The following is a 12,052-nucleotide window of genomic DNA, read 5'->3' as shown; positions in this document are numbered from 1 at the left end:
AAACATGAAAGCGGCACACAACAAATGTCAAATTGGGATGAAGCGCACTATGTGCTTGTATAAAATGTAATCGCGCAAGGTAAGTGGGCGTAACGCCATTTACCTTACGTATATAAGGAAAGATTACATTGAGGAGTTTCTGATTCAGAAATCGCATTGTGAATGTTGACTGTTTGTGAGAAGATCGTGTTATGTTTCGAGTATCAAATGGTTCAAATGGCTCTGAGCACTATGGGACTTAACAGCTATGGTCATCAGTCCCCTAGAATTCAGAACTACTTAAACCTAACTAACCTAAGGACATCACACAACACCCAGTCATCACGAGGCAGAGAAAATCCCTGACCCCGCCGGGAATCGAACCCGAGAACCCGGGCGTGGGAAGGTTTCGAGTATCAAGGAGAAACATCTGCCCGCATGTGTCGAAATTCGGCTCATGAAGGATCATGGCGTATCTGCTGGATGTGCCACAGGTGGGTGCCGAGGAATAGGTGCGTGGCTGCTGAGACAAAAGGCATGTGTGATCAGCAGCACAAGCAATCTGAATAGCACAATAACTTTACTTAACTTGACACAGGTAGTCCTAGAGCGTCTGTTATTCAGGGCCACATCGTCATAACTGATCGCAGTAGAGAGAGACCACTACAAACACTACTGAGGCTTCGGCTCATAGACTTGGCTGGCCTCGTTGCTGCGTCTGCTTATGCCGGCTCAATGGTGGCCTTAGATGAATGCATAAGGTGTGTACTCGAGCCGACCGCGGATTGGCGGGGCTGTTCCACGGTTTACCACCGGCCTCGGAATGCGTTTACTTGGTGTGGTATCGATACCGTATGACACCACACTCCTCCCCACTTTCTCCCAAAACTCGAAGGCCTGCTGGGCACAGCTGTCACTGAGGAGGCAGCAGCTGCCGAAACTGAAAGAATGCCGGACATTTGCCACGCCGGACATTTGCCACGCCGGAAATTTGCCACGCCGGACATTTGCCACACCGGACATTTGCCACACTTGCCCCTTCGCCAGGTAGTGATCCCTCAGGTAAAGGACACCCTTCCTCGTACTTCTTCTGTCCGCTTTCAAACCGGTCTCCACATCTTACTCGATACAACCAGTACGTAAGGGACCTCCTTCTTCGACATCTTGGCGAAATACAGAGCTTGTTTTCCGAAATCGAAATATTTATATCTTTTGGGAAACGGAAGCAATTCTGACGATTATGTCAGTATGTACTTAGTTCTACCAAGTATAAATATAGATCCCTCTGTCTGTACGGTAGCTTCCTTTCATGCTTACTGATTGCGATAGAAACAGTCCATCGCCATGGGAGCAACAAGAAAGGAATGCTGTAAAGAGAATGCGAATGTACGCTAATCATTTCTTTTTGATCGCTGCATTTGTGCCTACTTTCATTACTACAACTGTATGCGCAAAAGGCAATAATGAAAGAAGAAATGGGTATGTGAATGTTTGAAAAGAAGAACGACATACTCCATATTAATTTACTCTTTAAAATCCGATATCCCTTCTGGCGAAACATTAGTTAATAAAGTGTAGTGGGACAATGTCCAAAACATGATTGAAAGTACATTCATAAACAGAGGTAAGAAAATCTATGATTGACATGTCATCTAAAGTCTACGTACAATTTAAAAATGTTAGAAATAAGGAAATGAAGTAATACAGAATGCTATGCTTGTAACTTACGTTGATGTTCTACATTGTTTAGCTCTGGTATTAACAGGGTCGCACAGAAAGCATCCTAGGTTTTGGAGGGAAAAGCCGTAATTGTAATGATCCCCACTACAACAGAAACAAGAAGCACAACTTAAGAAAAAATAATGTAATGTGTGTTCCAGCTCACAAGCGACATTGAAGCAGGTAGTTCCTGTGAATTAGTATGGACAGAGGTTATATTCGACAACTGGAATAAATTAATAACTGACTCCTTTTACCGACCCCCCGTCTCAGATGAAACAGTTGCCGAACATTTCAAAGAAAACTCGAGTCTCATCGCATATAGGTACCCTACTCATGCAATTATAGTTGGCAGCGACTTCTGTTCTGTCGCAGAGTTCCATATGTTGACAAAAATACATTTTCAGACCCTACTGTAGATAGAAAACAACTTCCATAATTGTTCTAAATACTTTTTATAAAATTCTTTTGAACAATTAGTTCACGAGGCCATTCAAATTGTAAATGGTTACGAAAACACACTTGACCTCTTAGCCACAAATAATCCTGAGCATCACGACAGGTACAGGATTTAGTGAACACACAGAGCCGTAGCGAGGCTCAATTCTGTAACAAAGAAATTCACCAAAACTAAACGCGAAATATATATATTTATAAAAGCAACTAAAAATTCGGTTGACGGATTTCTAAGAGACAGTCTCCAATCCTTCCAAACTATGTAAGTGAAGACCGTATGTGGCTTAAGTTCAAAGAAACAGTATCAACAGCACTCGAGAGATTCATACCAAATAAATTAATATCAGACAGAACTGATCCCCCATGGTACACAAAACAGGAGAGGAAGCTACTGCAGGAGCACCGAAAAAGGCACGTATAATTTAGATGAGTGCAAAATCTCCAAGATTGGCGAAGTTTTACTGTGGCTCGAAATTTGGTGAGGATTTCAATAAGAGATACATTTAATAGTTTCCACAACGAAACTCTCTCTAGAAATGTGGCGAAAAATCCATAGAGATTCTGGTCCTATGTTAAAAAAACCAGTGGAAAGGCTCAGTAAGCGATGAGGAGGAGGGGGAGAGAAGGGACCCAACCCTTCGGAGCAGGTAAAATCGTGGCAAATGTCCGCCGTGGCAGATATCCCTGGCAAACGTCCGACGTGGCAAATATCCGCACACCAACTGAAAGCAGTGCTGCGCCGGTGCCCGCCCCCTAACACCCGTCTTGCGAAAGGCCGGAAACGCCGGCAGAGGAACCAGGGGTGAGCAATCACGCCCAGGGACGGCCCATCTTCCTACATCGGTTAAGGCGCTACGGCGCCTGGAGGATCCACTGAGGACCAATGCAAGGCAGCAGTATTCTAGCAATGAAGAGGAGTCTGCTTACCTGTTTCTACCTATGATCTAGCTGATGTAACAGTTCCATTTGATATCTGTACAAACTGTTACACTCAGGTATTTGTTTGACTTCACAGATCCTAACTGTGACTCGTTGATATTGTATTCACAAGATACCACGATTTTTCGTTTTGTGAAATGCACAGTTTCACATGTCTGGACATTTAAAGCAAGTTGCCAATCTTTGCACCACTTTGAAATCTTATCAAGATTCGACTGAATATCTGTGCAGCTTCTTTAAGACAGTATTTCATTATACATAACTGATCTGCAAAATGTCTTAGGTTGCTGTTAGTATTGCGTGCGAGGTTATTAATTAACAATATGAAAGGGAAGGCTCCCAATGCACTTCTGTGTGGCATACCTGACGAAACATTTACACCTGTCGGTGGTTCTCAAGCCAAGATAATATGCTACGTTCTCGCTACCAATAAATTCCCAAACCGGTCACATATTTCGCCACATATCCCATACGATAGTACTTTCGATAATAAACGTAGGTGTGATACTGAGTCATATGCTTCTCGGAAATCAAGAAATGCTTCATCTACCTGATTGTTTTGGGCTCAAATGGCTCAAACGGTTCTGAGCATATGGGACTTAACATCTGTGGTCATCAGTCCCCTAGAACATAGAACTACTTAAACCTAACTAACCTCAGGACATCACGCACATCCATGCCCGAGGCAGGATTCGAAACTGCAACCGTAGCGGTCACGCGGTTCCAGACTGAAGCGCCTAGAGCCGCACGGCCACACCGGCCAGCCTGATTGTTTTGATCCATGGCTTTCAGGATGACATTTGAGAAAAGTGTGAGTTTGGTTTGACATGATCGATGTTTTCGGAAAACATGATGGTTAGCAAGGAGGAGCACATTCTATTGGAGTTTTGCTGTAATACTGAAAACCAACACTGTAACTTATTTAAAAATATCGACGGTACATGCACTCCAGGGACAACATTATTAGATGTTTTTTTGCTAGTCTATTCAAGTTGCGAAGACATTTAGATTCTTGAATGTCAGTTTAAACATTAAAAAAGAATGGCCCATTAGTAAAAGACTATCCTTCAATAGAATTTAATCGAACGTTATCATTATATTCAGACTTAAAATTTCAATACTGAGCTTCGTTATTCACATAACATACGAATCGGTATAGTTACGTTATTAACTTTATTAGACGTGTGTAACTGTATTAGGTGGTATATTCGAAGATTTTTGATCTGCGTTGTTGATCGTGTCCAGCTTCGTGAAGACATGTGGTGTTGTCTTGAGATATGTATCTGTTTAATGACCTCATTGTGTATTACCTATTACCTGATACTTGGCAAGTAGTAATCTATGTTCAACGTGAAGCAAATATTTTGCGTACTTCCTGGTTAGTTCGGAGTGTGCAAATCGCTAATGTATGTTTCATTTATTCTAAAATTTATGGCGGAATATGGTTTGAGTGGATTTGTATCACGTACCTTATGTAACATGAATAGGAGCTTTGTTTCGTTAGTGCACTATTATTTTTTTATTGCTTAATTAAACTCGTAAGAGTTAAATTGAACCCTGATATATTGCTGATTTGGCTATTTCTGAGGATATTCCTTAATACGCATTTAAATAATAGTCACAGCAATGATTTTAATGTGTTTCGTCACCTGTGTTAGCGATCGACCAGAGAGTAGTTGTGTGCGCATTTTGGGGTGCAGCATTTAAAAATTAGATGACCCGATAGCCAACACCTGACGGCCACAAAGTAAACTCACGCGAATGTTCGCAGCACAACCCCTGTTTGGCTTACGTGTAGGTGAGGAACCAAAAAACAGATCATTAAAGTAGGAACGGAATGAAATCAGGTTACCATCACTATGCGTGGACCGAAAGAACATTCTTTTCAGTGTCACGGTTAATGGTGTGTTCGATTTGGTTAAACTGTTTCAGTACCGTAACAGATCAGTGGGGCTGGCAGAGGTGGCCGAGTGGTTCTAGGCGCTACAGTCTGGAACCGCGCGACCACTACGGTCGCAGGTTCGAATCCTGCCTCGGGCATGGATGTATGTGATGTCCTTAGGTTAGTTAGGTTTAAGTAGTTCTAAGTTCTAGGGGACTGATGACCTCAGAAGTTAAGTCCCATAGTGCTCAGAGCCATTTGAGCCATTTGGAGATCAGTGGGTGAAAAAAGGTAATGCGGCTAACAAAAGTGGAAATAAGACTAAGGCTAGTTTATGTTGAGAATATGGTAGGGAAGTCTTGAAGTTAACTGCCATTGTTATTTAAGATGTATAACGAAAAGCAGTAAAGAAAATGAACGACTCTGAAAGTAGGAATAGAAATGCAGTGGTAACAGTCAGCGCTACAGTTATTTGACGGCATAAGGTTTCTGAACGAAGAATGTAGACGATTTGAAGGAATTTTCATTTACAATCGACGGCATATTCAGCTTAGGATTTGATTTATGGATAAAGAACAGTGAAAGATAAACCAAAAGATTTATCCATAATGAGATTTTCACTCTGCAGCGGAGTGCACGCTGATGTGAAACTTCCTGGCAGATTAAAACTGTGTACCCGACCGAGACTCGAACTCGGGACCTTTGCCTTTCGCGGGTAAGTGCTCTACCATCTGAGCTACCGAAGCACGACTCACGCGTGGTACTCACAGCTTTACTTCTGCCAACATCTCGTCTCCTACCTTCCCAACTTTACAGAAGCTCTTCTGCGAACCATGTAGAACTAGCACTCCTGAAAGAAAGGATATTGCGGAGACATGGCTTAGCCACAGCCTGGGGGATGTTTCCAGAATGAGATTTTCACTCTCAATCTGCCAGGAAGTTTCATATCAGTGCACACTCCGCTGCAGAGTGAAAATCTCATTCTGGAAACATCCCCCAGGCTGTGGCTAAGCCATGTCTCCGCAGTATCCTCTCTTTCAGGAGTGCTAGTTCTGCAAGGTTCGCAGGAGAGCTTATGTAAAGTTTGGAAGGTAGGAGACGAGGTACTGGCGGAAGTAAAGCTGTGAGTACCGGGTGTGAGTCGTGCTTCGGTAGCTCAGATGGTAGAGCACTTGCCCGCGAAAGGCAAAGGTCCCGAGTTCGAGTCTCGGTGGGGCACACAGTTTTAATCTGCCAGGAAGTATCAAAATATTTATCTTCTCGTCGGCCACGGCAATGCAGAGTTGCTTCTTGTGTGTGTGTGTTTTTTTTTTTTTTTGGGGGGGGGGGGGGGGCGGGGGAGGGTAAAATGACGATAAAATGTCTGCTGCTTATGGCAAAAATATGGTCAGCTGAAGATACTGCGCAGAATGGAAAAAAGGCAATTGCATTCCCGATTTTAAAAAGGGTGATGTCACGAAAGTGTAGATAGGATATAAAGTTTACACCACACTGATGCTAAGTGGACTAAAACCATTGCACATAGGGGTAGTAGGCACATACCAGTGTGGACGCTCGACCACCGAGCATATATTCATGCTAAGACAAATGATGTAGAAGTTTTATAAATTAGATAGAGACCTACACCTTATATTCATAGGTGAGACGTAGAGTTGGCCTCAATAGGGTGATGGAGATGGCTGGAAATGAGACAGTCCTTGCATTTGCAAATGATGTGGCGATCTAAGCCGGGTGCAGTCGTCCACCCTGTTCAAGAGGAAGCTTCTCGGCCCGCAAGGTCTGGGCATTCACAGAGGGTGGGATTGACGGTAGTTGGGAGATCCAACGTTAGGTGCGCAAGGGGCCCCTTAGGAGCTGCCAAGGAGGGAAGGAAGCCAGAGTGCACTCCGTGTGCATACTGGGGGGAGTCATTCCAAATCTGGAAAGGGTACTTCCGGATGCCATGGAGAGTATAGGGTGCAGGTGGTGGCTCATGTCAGTACCAATGACGTGTGTCGCTTTTGATCGGCGAGATTCTCTGTGGTATGGTAAAGACTGCCAGTCTTGCTTGCGAGATCAAGGCGGAGCTCACCATCTGCAGCATCGTCGACAGAACTGACTGTGGTCCTTTGGTGCAGAGCCGAGTGGAAGGTCTGAATCAAAGGCTCAGGCGGTTCTGTGACCGTGTAGGCTGCAGATTCCTTGACTTGTGTCATCAGGCGGTGTGTTTCCGGGTTCTGTTTAATAGGTCAGGAGTCCACTACACACAGGAAGCAGCTACACGGGTAGAGGGGGCTGTGTGGAAGGCACTGGGCGGTTTTTTTTAGGTTAGAGTCTCTCAGGAAGTCACAGAAAGGGCGTCCGTCTAAAAGGGGCAGGTAAAACACGGTAAGGTAGTTGTAGAAACTATCGATATTGTAGCTGTAAATTGTCGTAGCTGTGTTGGGAAAGAACAAGAGCTCCAAGCCCTAATAGAAAGCACTGAATCTCAATAGTTATAGGTACAGAAAGCTGGCTGAAGCCGGAAATAAGTTCAACCGAAGTTTTTGAAGCAATCAAACAGTGTTCAGAAAAGATAAATTAAATACAGTTGGTGGCAGAGTATTTATTGCTGTCAGAAGCAGTTTACCTTGTAGTGAAACTGCAGTAGATAGCTCCTGCGAAATATAATGGGTAGAGCCTATACGTGACAATCTATCTAAACTGTTAATTGGATCGTTTTACCGACGGCCCCGACTCAGAAGATATAGTTGCTGAACAGTTCAAAGAAAACTTCAGTCTCATTTCAAATAGGTACCCCACTCACAGAATTATAGTCAGTGGTGACTTCAATCTACCTTCGATATGCTGGAAAAATTATACGTTTAAAGCTGGTGACAGGCATAAAACGTCATCCGAGACTGTACTAAATGCTTTCTCAGAACATTATTTTGAACAATTAGTACATGAGCCCACTCGAAGCGACCACTTAGTAACAAATAACCCTGGACAAAATGGCTCAGAGCACTATGGGACTTAACATCTGAGGTCATCAGTTCCCTAGAACGTAGAACTACTTAAACCTAACTAACCTAAGAACATCACACGCTACTATGCCCGAGGCAGGATTCGAACCTGCGACCGTAGCAGCAGCGCGGTTCCAGACTGAAGCGCCTAGAACCACTCGGCCACAGCGGCCGGCAAACGAGATGCAAAATGATTTAGATAAGATACCTGTATGGTGCGAAAAGTGGCAATTGGCTCTGAAGAAACAAAAGTGTGAAGTTATTCACATGAGTACTAAAAGAAAACCGCCAAATTTCGATTACGCGATAACTCACACAAATCAGAATGCTGCAAATTCCACTAAGTACTTATGGATTACAATTACAAATAACCTAAACTGGAATGATCACACAGATAATGTTGTGGGTAGAGCAAACCAAAGACTGCGATTCATTGCCAGAACACTTAGAAGGTGCAACACGTCTACTAAAGAGACTACTTGCACCACGCTTGTCCGCCCTATTGTGGCGCTTTGCTGTGCGGTGTGGGATCCGCATCAGGTGGGAATGACGGGTGACATCGGAAAAGTACAAAGAAGGGCAGTCCGTTTTGTATTATCGCGAAATAGGAGAGATAGTGCCACAGACATGATATGTGAGTTGGAGTTGCAATCATTAAAAAAAGGCGTTTTTCGTTGCGACGGGATCTTCTCATGACATTTCAATCACCAGTTTTCTCCTCAGACAGGCACACACCTACGTAGGAAGAAATGATCATCACGATAAAAGAAGAGAATCAGGGATCGCACAGAAAAATTTAAGTGCTCGTTTTTCCCTCGAGCCGTTCGAGAGTGGAACGGTAGAGCAACAGCTTGAAAGTGGTTCACTGAACCCTCTTCCAGGGTATTTTATTGTGAATAGCAGGGTAATCACGTAGATGTAGTTGTAGATGTGGGCGAAACTCTAATGAGATGACAGCGCATACATCTCGATTTATACTAGAAATTGGCAAACTAGAGTCACTCGCCAACAATGAGAAAGCAACATGTATGTTAGTCTCGTCGACAAAATTATAAAGACCCCACCAGTATAGACGGTCACAATTTAGAAAGAGTCGGAACAGTCAAGACCTTTGGGTCAATATTTTCGAATAAAAGTGAGACAGAGAGGTGAATTCGACAACGACTAATAAGAGCGAACCAGGTGTACTACAGTTTAAACCATCTATACATGTCACGCATTGTAGCCCAGTAAAGCAAGATACAGCTGTACACGTCAATAGTGCGATCGGTTTATGATCTGGAACGTTGTTGTTGTTGTTTTTGTCGTCGTCGTCTGCAGTCCCAAGACTGGTTTGATGCAGCTCTACATGCTATCTATCCTGTGTAAACCTCCTCATCCCCGAATAACTACTACAACCTACATCATTCTGAATGTGCTTAGTGTATTCGTCTCTTGGTCTCCCTCTACGATTTTTACCACCGACACTTCCCTCCAATATTAAATTTGTTATCCATTGATGTCTCGGAATGTGTCCTGTCAATTGGCCGCTCCTTCTAGTCAGGTTGGGGCACAAATTTCTCTTCTCATCAGTTCTGTTCAGCACCTCCTCATTATTTATGTGATCTACCCATCTAATCTTCGGCTTTCTTCTGTAACACCACATTTCAAAAGCGTCTATCCTCTTCTTGTATAAACTGCTTATCGTCCAGGTGACACTTCCTTACATGGCTACAATCCACATAAATACTTTCAGAAAAAGACTTCCTAACACTTGAATCTGTATTCGATGTTAACAAATTTCTCTTCTTCAGAAACGCTTTTCTTGTCATTGCCAGTCTACATTTTATATCCTCTCTACTTAGTCAGTAATCAGTTATTTTGCTGCCCAAACAGCAAAACTCATCTACTATTTTAAGTGCCTCTTTTCCTAATCTAATTCCTCCCTGAATCTGATATAGAATACAGAAATTGGAAGATGGGAAAGAAGTCACAATGAAGATTTGTATCGGCTCTTTAATAAAGCTGATACTGCGAGACTGATTGCAAGGACATGTTCACTGCACAATGGGTACTCACCCTAACAGAGTGTTAATGCATCAGCCTGCTGATACACACCCAAGAGGTCATCCGCGAACGAGGTGGGAAGACAGGACTTTAAGAGTCTCGGAAGAAGCAGATCCAACATTGAGGATGCCCGAGACAGAAGGGAATGGGCAGACACATGTAATCAATTTTTGTGTTGTTACAGTTCTATTTTGTCATGATTCGTAGACTAAATGTGTTGATCATTATATTTTATGTTTACGTATATGTGTATTTTTGTCTTCTGCATTGGGCCTGAGACCTGTTTATGCACAATATACGATGATGATGTGATGATAATGGTATGACTTCAGGCTTACTTTCGAAGATGTTGTATTGAGTTACTTGATTCATTTGTAGAAGTTTATCTCTGCTAGAGGGAAAATGTAGAATAGAAAAGTGCTTTAGGTACGTTCCAATAATACAGATTCTTTCTTCGTTTTGTATTTTACGGCTCTGTAATATTCCTCTACGACTGCTAAGATTAGTTTAGGTGTTCTGGAATCTCCTTGAGTGATTCCCTTTTCAATCTCGAATTTCTCATTGTCGCGATGAAGTCTAACGGGAGCCATGACACTAACATATCATACATTTTACAGTTTCCTAGCACATGTTGAATGAATATCTTATTTTCCACGACCTGGTGAATATTAAAAGTTTTATTTGCACTGAGACACATTCTCTCTTAGAGCTAGTGATGCTCATTATTGCGTCCGCAGCTCGTGGTCGTGCGGTAGCGTTCTCGCTTCCCGCGCCCGGGTTCCCGAGTTCGATTCCCGGCGGGGTCAGGGATTTTCTCTGCCTCGTGATGACTGGGTGTTGTGCGATTTCCTTAGGTTAGTTAGGTTTAAGTAATTCTAACAAGGGAACCTCCCCATCGCACCCCCCTCAGATTTAATTATAAGTTGGCACAGTGGATAGGCCTTGAAAAACTGAACACAGATCAATCGAGAAAACAGGAAGAAGTTGTGTGGAACTATGAAAAAAATTAGTAAAATATACAAACTGAGAAGTCCATGCGAAGATAGGCAACATCAAGGACACTGGGACTCAAGCAGTGCCGTGGTCCCGTGGTTAGCATGAGCAGCTACGGAATGAGAGGTCCTAGATTCAAGTCTTCCCTCGAGTGAAAAGTTTAATTTTTTATTTTCAGTTTTTGTGACAAACTCTTATGTTTTCATCACTTTTTTGGGAGTGATTATCACATCCACAAGAAAACCTAAATCGGGCAAGGTAGAAGAATCTTTTTACCCATTCGCCAAGTGTACAAGTTAGGTGGGTCGACAACATATTCCTGTCATCTGACGCACATGCCGTCACCAGTGTCGTACAGAATATATCAGACGTGTTTTCCCGTGGAGGATTCGGTTGACCTATGACCTTGCGATCAAATGTTTTCGTTTCCATTGGAGAGGCACGTCCTTTCGTCTACTAATCGCAAGGTTTTGCGGTGCGGTCCCAAAACACAGACACTAAACTTATTGCAGTGAACAGAGTCGTCAATGAACGAACGGACAGATCATAACTTTGCGAAAATAAAGAAAGTAAAATTTTCAATCGAGGGAAGTCTTGAACCCAGGACCTCTCCTTCTGAAGCTACTCACGCTAACCACGGGACCACGGCGCTCTTGACCTCACGTTCCCCTTGATGTTGCTTTATCTTCCAGATGGACTACTCAGTTTCTATATTTTACTAATTTTTTTCACGTTTCCACACAATTTCTTCCTGTTTTCTCGATTGATTTGTGTTCAGTTTTTCAAGGCCTATCCACTGTGCCAACTTATAACTAAATCTGAGGGAGGTGCGATGGGGAGGTTCCCTTGTAAGTTCTAGGGGACTGATGACCATAGATGTTAAGTCCCATAGTGCTCAGAGCCATACTCATTATTGCGTTCCAGAATTTCATTCAGTACTGGCAAATGACATGTTTTGCTGCACCTGCTTAAAAATCCAGTTTGTTCTTGACAGAAATGTGTTTCTTTCATTGTGGTTGGTGACACAATTAATGAATGCCTTGTACGTTAGTGC

The sequence above is a fragment of the Schistocerca piceifrons genome, chromosome 7, assembly GCF_021461385.2.
Source record: "Schistocerca piceifrons isolate TAMUIC-IGC-003096 chromosome 7, iqSchPice1.1, whole genome shotgun sequence".
Taxonomy (NCBI): Eukaryota; Metazoa; Arthropoda; class Insecta; order Orthoptera; family Acrididae; genus Schistocerca; species Schistocerca piceifrons.
This window is presented reverse-complemented; position numbering follows the sequence as displayed.